Source organism: Dasypus novemcinctus, chromosome 15 (genome assembly GCF_030445035.2).
Source record: "Dasypus novemcinctus isolate mDasNov1 chromosome 15, mDasNov1.1.hap2, whole genome shotgun sequence".
Classification (NCBI taxonomy): domain Eukaryota; kingdom Metazoa; phylum Chordata; class Mammalia; order Cingulata; family Dasypodidae; genus Dasypus; species Dasypus novemcinctus.
This window is the reverse complement of record NC_080687.1, coordinates 71,625,422-71,643,861: the sequence shown is the minus strand read 5'-3', so window position 1 is coordinate 71,643,861 and position 18,440 is coordinate 71,625,422. Positions and strand designations below refer to the sequence as shown.

Below are 18,440 nucleotides of genomic sequence, written 5' to 3'. Positions count from 1 at the left end.
AGTGCTTTGCTTGATTAATCTCCCCAGTGATATTTCTATTTTATTAGACATTATAAGTAATTAGATTTTTGGCATTTTATTGTGCTCTATTAAATCTTTTTAAAAATTTAATTGTTTATTTCTTATGTCCTCTTGCTACAGCTTCAAGATTACTCTGACATTTATATTCTGCTGAAAGTTTAAGATAATTTCTCATCTATTTTTTCTCATTTAAAATAAAATACTTAAAACCCTCTATTATGTACTCAGCATTCTACAAAATTTAAAGTCATGAAAGGATAGAAATTTGTGGTGAGAAATGAGGATAATGATGGGTATGATTTTTAAATTGTAGTAGTTTTGAGTGATAAAGTTTAAGGTGTGCTCAGGGAGTGAGCTGCTGAAATAGAGTGGTGACAGAGGGCACTGAATGAAGGAAAAAAGAGAAAAGATTGGACTTTGTCGTTTGATGGATCATACAAACAGATATGCATAATTGTCAGTATTAGGGCAGGACTGGGGATGATGAAAAAGGCTGTACTTCAGTTTAACGCCCCATGAATATGGGCAAAAAATCCCATCAATATATTAATGATAAAGACAGCAAGCAGTTGTTAATTTGAAAGAAGGAGAGAGGTATATTTGAGGGTGAAAGAATAATCACCAGACTTTGAAAAGTATGGTTGGAATGATACTGCCTTTACCTCCTGGCTTCATGGTTAATAATGTGAGGTGGGGAAGTGGACTTGGCCCAGTGGTTAGGGTGTCCGCCTACCACATGGAGGTCTGCAGTTCAAACCCCGGGTCTCCTTGACCTGTGTGGAGCTGGCCCATGTGCAGTACTGATGCGCACAAGGAGTGCCGTGCCACACAGGGGTGTCCCCTGTGTTAGGGAGCCCCACACGCAAGGAGTGCTCTCCATAAGGAGAGCCGCCCAGGGCGAAAGAAAGTGCAGCCTGCCCAAGAAGGGTGCTGCACACACGGAGAGCTGACACAACAAGATGACGCAACAAAAAGAAACACAGATTCCCGTGCTGCCGATAAGGATAGAAGAGGTTACAGAAGAACACACAGCGAATGGACATAGAGAGCAAACAACTGGGGGAGGGGGGAGGAAGAAATAAATAAAAAATAAATCTTTAAAAAATAATAATAGTAATGTGATGTGACAGAGAATGACCAGTTTCCCCCAGTAGAGACTGGTGAAAAAGGAATGATTTCTAGGAGTCTTTCAGGTTTCAGTTATAGGAAGGATGCGAATATAAGATTCTATAAAAGGACTGAGAATAAGGGAATTTTCTTTTGAAATGGAATGAAGTTGGATTATATAAAAAGGCAGAGAAGTAGAAAGCCATATATGAATAAGAGAATGGGAAAAATGGCAAGTGGAGGATATTCAAGTGTCAGGAATTGCAGAGATGTGCGCTATGGATGGATTCAGCCCATGAATGTTAAATGACTTAGGGCCAAATGGCTCCGTGGAATGTCAGTGCCTATGAGAGAGACAGTGTTGCTGAGCTGAGCCTGCAGCACATATTGGTATGTGGCGTGATCTCAATGGGTGCTGCACAATCTACATCTATGTGCAACAGGGGTGAGTGCCTTGTCCTGTTTCTTTCTTCACGGCAAGTCACTGGGTTGCTTTCACTGTTGGGGCCTAGATTTGCTAAATCCCATTGACTGTTGAGCCAAGGCCTGTGGGGTACCGCAAAGTTACAGAAGCATTGAGGGCTCTGTTTCCACTGAAGCGTAAATGCATCATCTACCAAGCAGGGTTTCCTGTGTATGAACGCTTGGTCAATCTGAGGGATAAAAGTTCTATCGAGTTATAAATTAAAAGATGGAGAATTCAAGGCTTAATAAATAACTTAATCTGGCAGTTATTACACACTGCTGATATTTTAAGTCACCATCACTTTGGTGTTAAGGTGAATCAGTCAGCATTCATTTACTCTGCTTTGAAAGACAGGTACTAGTTTTTCTGTTAAGGGCAATGGAATAGTACAGATCTTGCATGAAGCATTGGACAAGGACACCTTTTTCCCCTGGTGAGATCCCTTGTAGTTCAAGATTCTATTCAGGAGGCTTTGTGGCTATTACACTCTACTTTTTCAACATTAATATACTCATTTTCTTCCTTAGATTACCCAACAGGAACGATATAAAAGTTATTTCCAGTACATTTTCATTTAAGGATAATGATCACTAATGACTACAAAGCTGAGATTTCCTTAGCTCCGAAAGCCTGAATATTGCTAAAGAAGATGAGCAAGGCTGGATATTAATGATAACTATTGAAGATTAACCTTCTTATTGGTGCAGGAAAAGATATTTAGATGGCTAAGTTGTAATGAAAATGAAAATAAAACCTATATTTGATAAGCAGTTCTAGGCCAGCTATTGCCTATAAACAAACTATTCTTGTATTTCTTTATACTAAACCTTTATCAGGCTTGCTTCTAATTGTAACTTAAATGTTGGAAACAGCCCTAAACTTGCTGGCATAGTCGAGTTGCAGTTTCCCGTTGTCCCTAAAACTCCTCTAAATCACAAGTAGCATGTCTTTCCAAATCGTAATAACTACAAAATATATCATAATTTCCTTTTTGGCTACTGCAATTTTAACTCTTTATTCTCAGTTTAAATGTATCTCAAATTCCATATAATTGATTGGAAAGTGTTTTTGTTAAAATAGTTGTTCTGCCTACTATTTCCCTTCAGCATTTCTGTTAAATCTAAAAATACTCAATTTCTCGTTTTCAGCTTTTTTTAATGTTGTCATTTCTAATTCTATGCAAAAGAAAATGCTGAGTATTGATCCTCTTCTGCTTTTCAGCTGCCCATCTTATTTTCTCTGGTTCTACTTTCCTAAGCCTCTCCTGTCTGGAATGACTGGTGCTCTGCCACTGCAATCTTGACGGACAGTTTTCCTCACTGATGCCCATCTCTCCTTGGCTCACATCTAGACCTACAATAGAAACTTACAGATAAAACGTAGGAGTCTATTTGCCCCCAAGTCACACTTTTCTACTTCCCTCACTGCGATGACTTTATAAGTGGAAATTGACTGCATCTTGGACTTCTAGTTATATTCCAAGATGGGAAATCATTCCTGAAGTTTGGTTCCTGGTTAAAGCTTCACTCTGTCCCTCACTTCTTTAATATTGGGATTCTGCCTTCCATACCTATCTGAATCCTGGATAATTAACTTGCTCCTGACATCATAGAAAACCTGTTGCTGACCATTTCTAAAATCAAATGGAGCTGGTTCAATTATTTGTCCTGTTTTTAGTCTTCTTTGACAAGCCTATGGAAATAGTCTTTGTAAATATCTCAATTTTCCCAGTGTCTTTCCTGATCCTGATGACAACTTTTATAAAAAGTCTTTACAACAAGTGGGCAATTGTGCCACCAAACTGAATTTCCAGAAAAAACAAATAGCTATATCAGGTTTCTCCCATCAGCCTGGTAATCATCCTGCCTGCACCTTCCCCAGTACACCATAATTCTCTACAAACTTACCTAATCCTTGGGACACAGAGATCCAGTATTGCCTAAATAAATTTTTAATATTCCCACTATTGTACTCCACTCCATTCACTATAGAAACCCCAGTATAGCTTTGTTAGTAGATGTAACAGTTTGGTATTATTTATGAATTCCAAAAATAGATATTGGATTATATTTGTAAGCTGGTCTGTGGGAGATTTTACTTTTACTTGATTGAATTATGATTAGGGCTTTGATTGGGCCACATCATTGGAATGTTGAGTCCCTGCCCCCGTGGTGGGTGAGAACTCACACGAGGGAGGGGGAACTCACTGAGAAAACCACAAGGCACAAGAGTTAGTTGGAGTTTTAATGCTGGAGACCTGGGAAGTAAACACACAGAGAAGCAGAAGGCTCGAATAGATACAGCAGAGGCCCAGAGAAGAGAGACCAGCCGTTTGCTTGACAGTTTACAGCTGGCCTTGTGGAGCGACAGAGGAGCAGCTAAGTTCAGAGAAAAACTAGCCCTGGGAAGAGAGGAACCCAGGAAGCCTGAACCCTTGCAGACATCGGCAGCCATCTTGCTCGAACACATGGCAAAAGACTGGTGAGGGAAGTAATTTATGCTTTATGGTCTGGTAACTGTAAGCTTCTACCCCAAATAGCCTTTATAAAAGCCAGCAGATTTTGGTTTCTTGCATCAGCACTCCTTTGGCTGACTAATACAGTAGTAATTAAAACAAAAGTGAAAGTGCAATGATGTATGATCTTTGTTGATATATAGCTTTTTCTTTAAAGTACATACTAACTTTGTATACTTTGATAGTGATAGCCTTATTGATTATGCCTTCACATACCTATATATATCATACCTATCTAGTGGAAAAGACCCTAATGACCAATGATGGCATCCAAACTGCCGTGTGTTAAGCAGTATTCAAATATTAGATGATAATAGTCATATTGATAATATTGGTAGCCAACACATACAATAGAGAGTTACATTCAAATGAAGATAAAATGAATATTTATTTGTTTAGAATAAGAAGGTGGAGAAAATAGTTTGAGTAAAAATCTTTTACTTGGTTTCACTGTCCAAAGAAATATTATTTAATAGTCTCTGTGGCAGTTTGAGTGAGGCATGACTCAGGTTGACTCTGCCCTCTTGCTGGGTCTGATAAAAATGGAGGCACATAGGAAGAGAAGTTCTGCCATTTTTGACCCTGCCATGTGACAGAAAAGAGAGACTCAGAAGCTAAGGCCCCAGGGAGAGACCAGCCGTATGCCTGATAGATTGCAACTGAAATTGGGAAAAAGGTTGGCAGCCAACCCAGAGAGTGGAAGCTCAGAGGGGAAGGCAGAGATCAGACAGAACTCACCTGCCATCTTGCTTCAACATATGGTATCTGACTTTGGTGAGAAAGCACATCCTATGGTGCCTTGAGTTGGACTTTTCATGATCCTGGAACTGTAAGCTTTTACCCCCAAAAATTACCCTTTATAAAAGCCAATACATTGCTGGTACTTTGCATTGGTACACCTTTTGGCAAACTAAAACTTTCTCTAAACTATTTCACATAACACTTTTGAATAATTCAGTTAGGTGAAGTGTCCAAATCTCTGATCTTCCTGAAGCCTTTCCCTGCTTATGTATCACAAAAGTTTGGGCAACCCTTTTTATATAGTTTTCTTAGTTTTATGAAGAACAGGAAGTTTCAAAAGAGTCATGACAACATTAAGACAGTATTATTTATTTGAAAAATCTATGTCTTGTATTATGAGTATACTTAATGTGGTGAAAAAAATTTCAAGCCACATCAGCTAGTGAGCCTCAGAGTTCATTAAACCATGCCTATTCTTAGGTAATGTGCATATACTGGTAACATTCGCCAGAGATTTGTCTTTTGATATGAGAGTACAAGAACTTATTTTCCTTATCATTTGCTTTGTTGTTTACATGAAAGCAAGAGAACTGGGTATATTTGCATTATTTAAAGAAATAAACGGACCTAGAAAGGCCAATTATCTCCATTATTTTATGCATCAATTTGTGATGTAAAACTACGGAGTCAAATTAGTAAAAATTTGTTGTTGTTGTTTTTCCTGTGTGTTTTGACTGCTATTTACACGGTCCAAAAGGTTTTAATCACATATTTTGAATGATGTTGAATTGATTTGGAATATAGGTAGCTAACTAATCAAGGGTAAAATTTCGTATCAGATAGTTGAAAAATTATTGACCACAGACAGAAAGAAAATCTATGAATAAATATTACCTATGCATGGTAGTATGTAAGAAGTTTCTCGTGGGTGTGATAGAAACTGCTGGCTGCCCCATTACCCATTTTCCTTTTCTTAGTAACAGAAATCAAAATATTAGCTGGGAGCAGAGGCACACAAGATAAAGACTATACTTTCTAGTGTTCTAGAAATAGGCATTGAAAACCCGATTTAGTTCTGGCCAGTGGAGTGCAGAATAAAGTAATATGTGCATTTTTTAGGTAGGTGCTCTTGAGGAGAGACTTTCCTCTCTTCTTTCTTCATTTCTCTTGGCTAGTGGATGCAGGGGTTGAAACTGGAGCAGTTTTCTTGAACCACAAGGCAGAGACTGAGTAAAATGGATGAAAGAGACTCAGTTTAGAAAAGGTTGGTTCTCTTAGGGTCCTGGAGATGCCCTCTCAATCCTGTACTACATACAGGATTTAGATAAAGAATTCAAACTTCTGTCATGTTTAAGCCACTTTAATTCGTATTCTTTCACAGCTAAAATTAATCTCATTCCTGATGTGGAAAGGAAATTAATTAGTGAAATGTTCCTTCCCTTATGTTACTCTTCTTTTGCTCAATTGGGCACACCAGTTTAAGTTCTTAAGTAGAGGGTTCTCTTTCCATCCCTCCCTAACTAAGGCCAGGGAGAGGTCGTAGTTTGAGTAACTCTTCTGCTATACAGACTCAAATCTATTCTCAAGGGGGCAGTGACAAGTTACCGGAAAATGAGGTTAGCAGCCCATTTCCTTTCACCCCGACCTGTGTTCTCCAGCACTTCTGTTACTGACATATTCATTTTGAACACCATCATTTCAAGTCCCTAAGTTAGTTTAGAACTTGGGTAGGAAAGAAAAGGGGAAAATTATTTTTAGCAATCTCAACCTCCTAAAGAAAGGTAGGTGGGAAAACAAATTGAAGACAATCTTCCACCACAAAATTTAGAAGGAAGTGTGTCTGGAGTATAGAGAGAAGCAGCGCACAGACACAGACATGAACTACAACTGAAACAGGAGTCTCTCTCTACTACTATGTATTGTAGAAAACCTCAGATCTGCTAGTGTCACCATTCAATTTTGTTCTGTTGGAAGGAAGCCATCAGAGATCCCAGAGAATATATCCATCATGTTACCTGTTGTCTTCTGGCACCAGAAAACACAAAACAAAGCAAAACAGAAAAACAAGCATAGCAGAAGGAGGCAAAGGAGAAAAATTACCTAAAGAATGCTGGCAATTATTGGTGAAAAAGAGAGGAACTTACGAAGACAGTCTGGAAAATTTAGCCTCCTTGAGCCTCAGTCTTTTCATCTGTAGAAGGGATATCTTCCTCATCTCTCTTACTGGTTGATGTGGGGATAAGATGCAAAAGGTTGAAGAATGTACAGCTTTTTGTAAAGTGCTATACATATGACAGTATTTTCGTTATACTCTTCCAGCATTTATTCTCCTGGCTTGAGGAATTTCTCTTTTTGAAACAGTTCTAATTCATTTGTAAAATTTTAAATTGCTTCTCATTAACTCTTTCCATGAATCCTTTCACATTTTAATCCTAGACTCACTGAAACAGGGTGGTTACTTAGAGTCGTCTATAATCAACATAGCGACCTAGTAGGGGTCACAGTTTTAACTTTGCAAAAGTCATACCTTCAAGTTGCCATCATTTCCTTGTTTCTATCTGATTATTTTTTTTAGTATCAAAATTTCTAATTATTAGAATCAATATGTCATCAAAGTGGCTTTCTCTCTGGAAGGTCTTATTCATTCTATTTTCCGTTATCTCTCCTAGATTGTTTCCATTAGCAGATTACTATCTATATATCTGATCAGATTTATTTCCTTCTACCAGTTTTATTACCTGTACCTCATTGTATTCAGACAGGCATTTTAATCTTTCCAGGTCATTTCAAAGTTCCATTTCTGTTTTCCTCAGATGATGTAGTTCTTATATTGTTGATATCCTTGAAAAATGTTGAACTGCGTTGGATTTGCAAAAATAAAAAATAAAAAAGTAGTAAGGCAAGAATAATCCTGATGCTTAAGGGGTGTAGCAGACCCGTAAAAGTTTCCTTAAGTCAAAATGATGTAAATCAAACTTGATATTCCTATAGAAATAATGGTAAAATATTTCTGACAGGCATTGTGCTGAATTTTTTTAAATAAATGAAAGAAATGCCCATTTATTTTATATTTAATCAAGTATGAATGATTTTTAAAAATCTGATAGTAACTCTTCTCAAATGTATTAATTGGGCAACAAGCTTACCAATCATACACAATTTTACTTACTATATTACTGAGCATTGACTTAGTAGTTATCATAGTTTGTGATTTTAAATCTTATTATCTGAATATTTCCAGACATATTTATTTTGAGAGAAATAGGAAAGAAATATTTTTACTAGGTTAAAAATTTCTGAAGTGCTTTTTTCTTTTGGTAAGTAATTAAAATGGACATGTTTGTGGAGACTTTTATTCTTTCCTGTAGCCCTCTATAAGAGGACCTGTGGAGAACTGAAAGAATACTGAGGCTTTAAAACAGAGAGAAACCTTTGATAAACAAATCAAACTGTGGATTAGAATTAAATAATTTGTGTGGTTATTTCTGTTGATAAATTGATAATCTGCATGTAACTGCTAAGGCTCATAAATGCACAGTTCAAGAATCTGTCTACCCATGTGCTTTCCCTGTGGGCAGACTTGCAAAGAGAATTTGAAATAGGTTTCAAATAGAAATAGACTTACCTTATTTTCCTCTTTAATATTGTTTTGTTTCCTAGGCTGCTTAAAGCAGATACCATGAAATAGATTTGGCTTAAACAATGAGAATTCATTTGCCTACAATTTTGAGGCTGGAAAATTTCCAGATCAAGGCATCATCAAGGTGATGCTTTCTTCCCAAAGACCTGCTGCTGGTGATCATTTCCACCTCTGCCAAATGGTAAGGCACATGGCTGGGTCTGCTAGTCTCTCCCTTCTCTTCCAGATTTCATTGCTCTCAGCTTCTTGCTTCTGTGGCTTTCTCTCTGTGTGTCTGAATTCCATTCCCTTATAAAGGACTCTAGTAAGGGGATCAGCACCCATTCTAATCAGGTCAGTCACACATGAATGAAAGTAGCATTATCAGAAGATCCTATTTGCAATGCGTTTAGACTCACAGGAATGGATTAGATTTAAGAACATGCTTTCCTGGGGTACATATAACTTCAAGCCACCACAAACATCACTGGTATTTTCCTTGTTCCTGGCAATAATGAACTGTATAAGTTTTCATTAAATGCATTTGGGTAAGAATAAGATAAATTAACCTGTTATATGTTCCCTGACACTTGGTAGGTACTTAGTAGTTATTTACTGAATCAGCAAATGATCTAATAGCTTCTGGATAGCAAAGCAACAGATTGAAAGTTAAAGTCAATGACTTTGCTTTTATGGATCCCTAAAGAACCAGAAACGACAGTTTGACTGCGTTCTACCCTTTGTAGCCTCTCAATTTATTCAAGCCCATTTTTGTGTATTGAGCCATCACAAACACAGTACTAGCACCCATCAAATACACTCAACTGTAGATTTACACAGTTTGTACCCGTGAAGTTGGAAGCAACATAAATATTCTGCTAAGATTCTCTTAAATCTGCCTGAAAGTTCCTTACAGGAGTTATGATAATATAAAAAAAATTCAGCCTTCATCATATTTATAGTAATGAGTGGTTTAATTGACTCCCCTACAGCAGATCTCTCTTCCTTCTGAATTAAAGGAAGAGTAAAAATGGGGATATTAAACTCTATTAATAGTTTAAAATGTAATAAATGGCTCAGCCAGAAATAGCTGACTTAGAGACATAAGAAGATATTTTAATTTTTCAACAATTCATACACAAGGACTGATTCTGCAAGTGTAGAATTGGGGAACTGTAGGTTCTGTGTGAATTACTCCAACCATCAAATCAGAAACTCTGGAGGAGGGGCCTCTATTCTGTGACAAGTTTTCCAACTGGTTCTTATGTATACAAAATTTTCTCAACTGCCTTGAAGTTTCTTCTGTTGATAAAAGGAAATTTTCCTTAATTAAGTATGATTATGCATTGTTTTAACTTATGCTTTTTGCTGTAGAAAGTTCCGACACATTGAGAATTGAGTAAAGAAACGAAAACAGTAGCTGTAGCAGTTTATTTTTACTTTTATTTTTATTTTTAGTAGTTAAAATCAGTATTTAAGTATTCCTGAATATTTCCAGAAGAAAGTAAAGTGAAAAATATTTGTAGAGAAAAATCACTAAAATGGCTACAATATTTAATAGGAGCCACACATACGCAGGTATTAATAGTTCCCTCTTAGTGAGTGCCCCGTGTACATGAGGCACTATGCCAGGTAGTCCTTATATTGTCCTTTTATTAAATATTCACAGCATCACTCCATAACAGGTACTAACGTTCCCATTTTAAACAAGACTGATGGTTAGAACAGTAAAGTGAACTCTCCGAGATCAAAACAACCAGGTCCTTCCTTTTGTAGAGTTTGAATTTCAAATTTAGAGAAGCTAACGTTATAGGCAGGGGCAGAAATAAGTCAGAAAGAGAGGGGGCATGGGTGGCTGAGGTTGGTAGGCTGGGAGATTCAAGGTCCCTGGAGCTAAATTTTATGGATTTTGAGGGTCGGTCTGTCTTCTCTGCCTCCTTTCCCTCCACAGTTAGTGACTGGATTCCAGATTTTAACTAGGACCCTGTGCCTGGAAATTCTGGTTTAGTACAACTGGAATGGAGGCCTGGGTGAAGTGTTTAGAACACCCTATCCAGGTGTGGGCAACCTGCCAGAACGACTGCTTTCCGCCACCGCAGGTGCTCGCAGCTCGGTCACAAGTGGCTTGAATTAAGCAAATTTCTTTAGTCCCTAGTATCCTTCTTTACTGCACGTTTATCTTTTTTCCCATAGGCTTTTGCTCTATCCTCTCCCTCTAGTGACCAGCTTCCCTCAGTTAAAATTTTGTCATTTGCACATTGATGGATATTTTGGAAAATGACATTTTAAATTTGTATTTTTGGCGTGGATGAATCCAAACAATTTCAAGTCCAAGAAGGACATGGGGAGAAGGTGCCCGTGGCAGAGAGCAGACATTCCATGAGTAATTGCTGAGTGGATGAAATAATAAATATACCATGTTTTGCACACAAAACTCATATTCACATATAGTCTGTTCTCTGACTTCTCCCCTGTTCTTCCCCTCAGCACTCTATTAATTCTGTTAACTGTATGATATTTTTCCTACTCTTCTTCGATATACTGATCAGATATTTGCAATATCTTCTTTTGAATTACATTTTCCCCTCAGAAATAGCTTTTCTTATGTTGAATTTGGCCGTTTTCTTTCATGCTAATTGCTTTCTTTATATATCTACCTGGTGATCTCTAGTTGCCCATTAATATTTTATAATTTAGCCCTGGAAATGTGGCATGGGTTTCTTCTTCTGGCAAAAATACAAGAATTAATTCTCAGCACCCCTGACTGAGAAGTCTGCTGGGACTTTCATGTGTGGGGAAAAGTTCTGGTGACTGGCAGTCTGTACTGTATGATAAACAGACAGGTAGCTAGTGTCAGGCTAGGAACTCTGAAATCTCTAGACTGGAGGACATTTCTCTGAGGCCTCAACACTCTGTTAGAAACCTTTGTTCTCACCTTATTACTATTTCAATTTCTTTAGAGAAGAGCTACTTTTCCTTTGTCAGAAGTTACGTTCTCTTTGTGTGTTTAGTGGTGGGGTGATGACATGTATTATGTACAGTTGTTCCTTTTATAGACTTTAAATTAATCCTCCAGTTTTCAGCCCTGGTTCTCACTCTGGCTCTCCATGCTAGGTGCTGGTATCCAGCTCAGTGCCTCTCTGAGATTTTGAAGGGCAGATTAGCTCTCATTTCTGCTGCAGTCCCTTTGGAGTGTATTTCTGTAGCTTAATTTTTGAATTAGTTTTTTAAAAAATACATTTTTAATATATTTTTATATTTTTAAAAGATACATAGATTACATAAAATGCTACATTAAAAAAATGAAGGGGATTCTCATGGGCCCCACTCCTCACACCTCCCACTTTTCCACATTAACAACTTCTTTCATTAGTGTGGTACATTGCAACTGATGAACACATTTTGGAGTATTGCCACACAGAATGGATTACAGTTTACATTGTAGTTTACACTCTCTCCCACTCCATTCTGTAGGTTATAGTAGGATATATAATGGCCTGTATCTGTCTTTGCAATGTCATATTCGATAATTCTAAGTCCCAAAAATGCCCCCTATTACACCTCTTTTTCCCTCTCCTTGCCTTCAGCAACTCTAGTGGCCACTGTCTCCACATCAGTGATATAATTTCTTCCATTGTTAGAATCACAAGTCTATAGTAGAATACCAGTAAGTCTACTCTAGTTCACATTTTATTCCCCAATCCTGAGGATTCTGGAACGGTGATGCCCACTCCACCTCTAACTGAAAGAGGGCTTCAATCCCATATGGCTGATGGATGAGACTCTCTTACTTGCAGTTGTAGACTTTCTCCGTTCCTTGCTGTGGTGGTTGTCCATCCTCACCTCTTTGTTAGTTGTCCTTGGTGAGTCCAATGAACTGAAGCGTAGGTATAGGTGTTGCAACTCCTCTAACACTCAGGGCTGGTTAGCACATGGACAGCTGAGAGATTCAAGTCTCTTGGATACACATCTACCAACTCCAGCATCAACTATAGGTTCAATGAAAAGGACAGAAGAGACGTGTAGAGAAGCCACATCTGAGTCCATCTCTGACACACTTGGGAGCACAAAGTCTAAAGTATTTCCCACTAGCAAGGCACCAAACTCCAGAGCTATCTGCCATCACCATAGGACCTGGGTGTCTCTGGAGCTCTCAGGAGCCCCACTATTTGGAGTAGTATCTATTTTGGCTGTCTATGAGATCTGCTGAGACACATAAACGTACCTATCTGAAGACTTCCTGACTTATTTTGAAGTCTTTTAGCCACATAAACTAATTGGTCTTTACTATTTCCCCCTTTTATCCAAGGTCTTTTTCCAGTTCCATCACCAGGTGGCAGTTGCCTTGGTGTGTATTTCTGTAGTTTAATTTTTGAATTAGTTTTTCATCTCAGATTTATAAAGAAGTGCTATTAAATTTCTAAGTGGTTAGTTGTTTTGTTTAGCTTTTTGTTGTTAGTTTCTAGTTTTATTGTGATAGGTTTAGATAACATGGCAGGTACAAGTTTGGACTATGTTATGATTTAAAATATATACAAATGGAAGATATGAGCAAAATAGTGAACTCTTTGGTTACTCACTACTTTAATTATCTTCCTATGCTTAGGGAATTCTCCAAGTGAGCTCTTGCGTGGGGTAAAACATTCCTCTGGTGATGGAAGCTGGCATGCTGTCTTGAAGAGGTAAAGTTTGGAAATGAATGCAGTATCTGGATGCTTTCAGTGAAGGGTGCTAGTGGGGTTCCTTAAACCTTTGATCCAAACTCTGCCTACTGCTCTACAGTCTCTCTACTCCTTCATCTTCTGCCAGTGGGATATTGAGAAACACTTTCAGTGTAAATGCAAGATAAAGGAAAGGGGTTAATGCAGAGATTAGTCTGATTTGGAAATTTCACTGCTTTGTTGAAGACTTTTCCTTTTTGTAGTTTTTGGTGTAGTCAAGGCCTAACACTTAAGTGGAGAAATGTCTCCTTACAGTTTCCTACTAGACTCTCTACCTTGGACTCTGATTTAGTGTCTTATGACCTTCTTGAAATTTGATCTACCTAAAACAATTTACCTCAATTGGTCTGGGCAGTGTTCATGCAATTTTTTATACATACTCTAACGAAGTAATCCTAATAAATCTGATTAAACAAAATACAATAAATATAACATAAACATCTGACCCTGAGAAATAGATTTCTAGTGTGCATTTAGAGTTATTTAGTAAAGTCACCTAAACATATTCATTTACCTAACCCCAAGCAATTGACACATGCATTCATTTGCCAGGTTCACAAGGAAAACTTTTGATGATACGTATATCTCCACTCAGAACTCTAGATTTTTTCACTTTGCCTGAGCTGAGTTTGACCCCCTCCATGACCCTCTTTGAAAACATTTTATTTGAGTGTGTAATTTTTCTTACACATAAATTCTACCCAATCATAAAATGTAGGAAGTCATTTAAAACTTCAACTCAGTCAAACTATTATGCTCACTTCCAGAGCTCTGCATCCTAATCCCTCACTTGTTCTCTTTGTTCAGGAAACTTGCATTAGATGACAACAAATTTCCAAGCTTTTGGAATATTGATGAAAAGTTCAAGCTCTGATAAATTCCCCAAAACTACTCAACATGAAAAGCTAACTGGCATTTCTAATGTAAACTATCTCTTTTCTCTATCTGCACTTTTTTTTCTTTACTGCATCTTGTAAAAGGTAAATATGAAGTGCTAAAGTCACACAGAAAAAGGAGAAAAACAGAATACGTAGGCAGTTTTAATGGAAGGAGCAGGATTTGTGCCCCTGTCTGAATAGAACTATTAGCCAAGAGACAGAAGTCTTCTCCAGCCAGCATTATGAATACCAGTCAAGTTTGCAAGAAGTTAGACAGTATGTCAGTATAATTTTAACTGGAAGCCAAAGGGATGAACTTGGAACCAAATAAGAAAGAATTCTTTACTACCTAAGAGAACCAAAGTGAGACCTAATGCAGTAACTTGAGTCAGAAGCTGAAAATAGGAAAGACTAACTAGACCAGTCACAACCTTCGAGGTTGAGAGGTCTTCAGACTGAAGAGGAGTAATGAGAGCTATGCTGTAAAAGTTTATATTTTGAAAATTCCACTGCTTGGTATTTTTTGAAAGAAATATATCAAACCTAAAATTACTTGTAATGGAGAAGTTGTTAAATAGCAGTGTTTTAAATTTTATTTCATTTCACTGAGATATTTCAGGCAATCTGACATGGAATTCCTGCCTTCACAACTACAAATAAAACAAACACCCCCCCCCACACACACCATTATTCAGTTTCAGAAAGAGATGTTCTTTCTGAATTCAAGAAAGGAAGGATTCAAGACTATTCTCACTCTTTGTGCCCTTCGTCACATCCCCTCCCACTTCTTCAGGGAACTTGTTCTATCACTTATTACTCTTTCCTGCTAATCTTCAACATCTATTTTCCAGTTGCTATTCCTTTAACATCTAAAGACAGTTAAATAAAAGTATACTCTTTCTGCAATGTAGCCATTCTGTAGTCTTCCTCTAGCTAATTCTCTACATCTATCCCTCCCTTTATAGCCATGCTTCTTGAAACTTACTTATTATTTTGTCTTAATTTGTTTGTAATTCAGTTTAATCCAATGAATATTTCTAGTCCTCATTTTCACTTAATCACCCAAGCATTTGATATTTTTCTTCTTTTGATATACATTTGTACATGCCACTCTCTCTGTTTGGAAAGGACTTTATTAGCCATTTTTATCTTTTTCAAAGGACTCTCCTCAGCCTGTTTGTGCGTATTTTACCACATGGGTAGCAGAATGATAATAAGGAGAGAAGTCTGAGAGAGTACAAGAAAAAATGGATTTCAGGAATGTGGTTTTGGATGGCAAATAGTTTCTTCTTTTTATTGTTGAGTTTGGACTGCAGAACAAAGACCAAAAATCGCTCAGTGAATAAGATATTGAGGTATCTCACTTCAACATAAGCAGTAGTTTGTAAACGCCTGAAAGGAAGTAACATAGGAAAGCTTTGTTCATGAAATTTATGGAAGTGTGACCTCACACGTGCAGTACTAATCTTCCCTGTTACCTATTTTGCAAGAGCAATGAGAATTTCTATTTGTTCTCCTACATTTATTATTGCTGGAATCCTGTTTAAACTGACAGTGAATACTTAGCCACACCGTCAAACCTATATGTCATTAAAGGTGCAATAACAATGAAGGAATAAGGATATACATTTCAAAAGTTAAAAGTGAGTTTTAAAAAAATGCAGATAATCCTGGGGAAATTGGAAACATTTATTATTTATGGAAAAGTCTATGGAAAGATGAAAGAAAATTTGCAGGCTGGAGAATTAGGACCCATATAAAGTGTCCAAATTGTGATGTTTCATTTCTTATTTCAGAAATTTTTGAAAATCCAGAATATGCCCATTTTCAAAAGAATATTTTAAAAATGAATATTCTAAAATGGTATTCATCTTATTCTCTTCTTTTTATTATTACTTCTTGCTTTTGAATATTTATACAAACATCCACAAGTCTAAAACACTTTCTGAAACAGGCACAGAAAATTATACTGGTTTCGCATATTTGGTAGAAGAGAGAGAATAGGAGGCTTCTCTCATATGAGATGCAAATCAGAAATATATGTGATTTAATAGCAGATTAGCATCATTTATTTTTATATCCATTGCATTTTGTTATTTTTAATAGAATTCCATTTGCCAGGATTTGGCTCCAAAATGTAAGTTATTTAACAGATATCATTAGGTTGCTAAGCATTAACACTTAATTATCATATTAATAAACAGTTATTACTCTCTTCTACACTGAGCCTTACTTCTGCCGCATTAGTATGCATGCACTGCTCTTAGGCAACTTAATTGTCCTTAAAGGAAATCATTACAATTTAAATGAAATTGGGAGCTACTGGTTAGGGAAGGCTGTAGGGCATGCACAATACATACTAAACAAGGAACTGTAATTTCCCCAAATCACATTTTTTTTTTCAGTAATTTCACATCACAGCACTATATCTATTTGGTTAAGGGGAAAACAGTTTATTTTTTGCCTTGCAATTTTGCAAGGGCACCATTTAACCAAGGACACACAAGACTCTGGAATAGTAGCAAAGGAACTTGAGTAAATCAAATAATTTCTTTGGGGCTGGTAAATTGTTGTCAGCATTTGCAACAGAGTCAATGAAGCAATAAAGTATAGCATGGTGGGCAGCCATCAACCACCCCGTCTGCCTCTAGGATGGAGGGCAGCAGGAGGCCAGAGACTTGATGGAGACAGCTGTTGCCTCTCTCCATATGTGATTTTGTTTGCTCACTTCACAGCAACACACTTCGCATGGAGCCACATAGGCAGAGAAAAGGGTCATTCTCCTGTGTCATGTTACCCTTTTCTCATAGTCAAGAGCTCATTTTTCTCATCCTCAATCATAAAATGACTTAGTTTAGTGATTTGCGTTAATCACTCTGCTATTGAAATGCTAAGAGTTTAAATATCCCTGGACTCTTATTTTTGATAGATAATTAATCAATGTTTTACACAACCTTAAACAGCTCTTCCTTTTAAGTGAGTGACTCATGATGAAAACAAGGATTTAATTCACGTGGGTATTTAGCATTTTCAGATTAATTAGTTAGCAACTGAAAGTTAACCTTATTAATGTCCAACTTTGTGAGAATGTATGAGGGCTGAAAGTGAAATGAATGAAAACCTTGCCTTTTCTGAAATATATGAACAATAAGAAGGGTATTTTAATTGCTGAAATTAAAGCACAGGACAAGCTCCCAGGTGTTGAGGATTCTGGAACTAACAACCTACTAAATTCATTGCAAATAATACCTTGCATTGGCTCAAGTTAAATTTCTCCACTTTATGTGCAAGTTAGATATCTCCATTTTATGTATTAGAAAACGAGGTTTCATTAACTTCCCCTATATCTCATAGTTGTTAGGTGACTGAACAATATTTAGATGCCAGATGTCTGCCCCCAGAGCAAATATTTATATTTGGCAACCTCCCTACAAACTCTGAAAGCACAGACCACCCAGTTACATCTACAACTTTTCTATTAACACAAGTAGAGAAAACTGATTTATTACTCAGCGCAAAAGAATTTAGAGACTCCTTCCTCTTAGACATTATGAATTACTGTATATTTTTGTGGTTTTCCATTAGAAGGAAGGCTTTCTGAGTGAGGTCTATATTATGGTAGCCTGAAGCATTTTGGTTTCCTTTTCCTTTGGGCAAAAAAGTCAAACTAGTATATAGATGTGAGGAATCAGCATTGGCAAATATGATGCTTGTATAGAAAATTGAGCCACATTATGAAATGTTTTTGGTTTCTTAGATTCCTTGTGGTGGCTTAACTGAATTTTCCTATTGATGATAGAAAACCTTCCTTATTTTGCTCTCCAGGAATGTGCACTTGAGTTAGATGTTCAACTTCTTTGAGCTTCAGAGTTCATACTTATAAAATAAGGGCAATGACTTATGCTATACTTAGTCTACAAGTTTTAAAGGAGAAAATGTGTATTCATAATTTTTTTTAGATATAAAGCAATAAACAAGCAGCAATTTGATTTTCTTTGAGTTATAGCATAGTGGAAAAAGCATGGAATTTAGACTCAGGCAGACATAGATTGAAATCACAAGTACTAATTTTCTGATATTGAAATGTTATTTACTCTCTCTTAACTTCAATTACTAGGAATCTAAACTGGTGATAATAATACATGTATTATAGTTGGAGTGACGATCAAAGAAAATGTATGTAAATTCCTACTATCCAGAACATCTGAATAAAATTATACCAACTACTACAGGTCTGTCTGGGGTAAACTAACAATAATAGTCAAACTATTATTCCAAGTGCAATGTTCACAATTTACATTTAGTCTTTCTACCTTATTTTATCCGGCTCAGTTTATGCACACACCTAGGTTCTAAGTGCCTCTTGCCTTCT

The 18,440-nt window shown here is 36.9% G+C and overlaps 1 pseudogene; it reads left to right on the top strand.

Annotated features, from left to right (window-relative positions):
• Window positions 1–1,449: 1,449 nt before the first annotated feature.
• LOC101424471 (coenzyme Q-binding protein COQ10 homolog A, mitochondrial pseudogene) overlaps window positions 1,450–18,440 on the top strand; it is a 46,297-nt pseudogene continuing 29,306 nt past the window's right edge.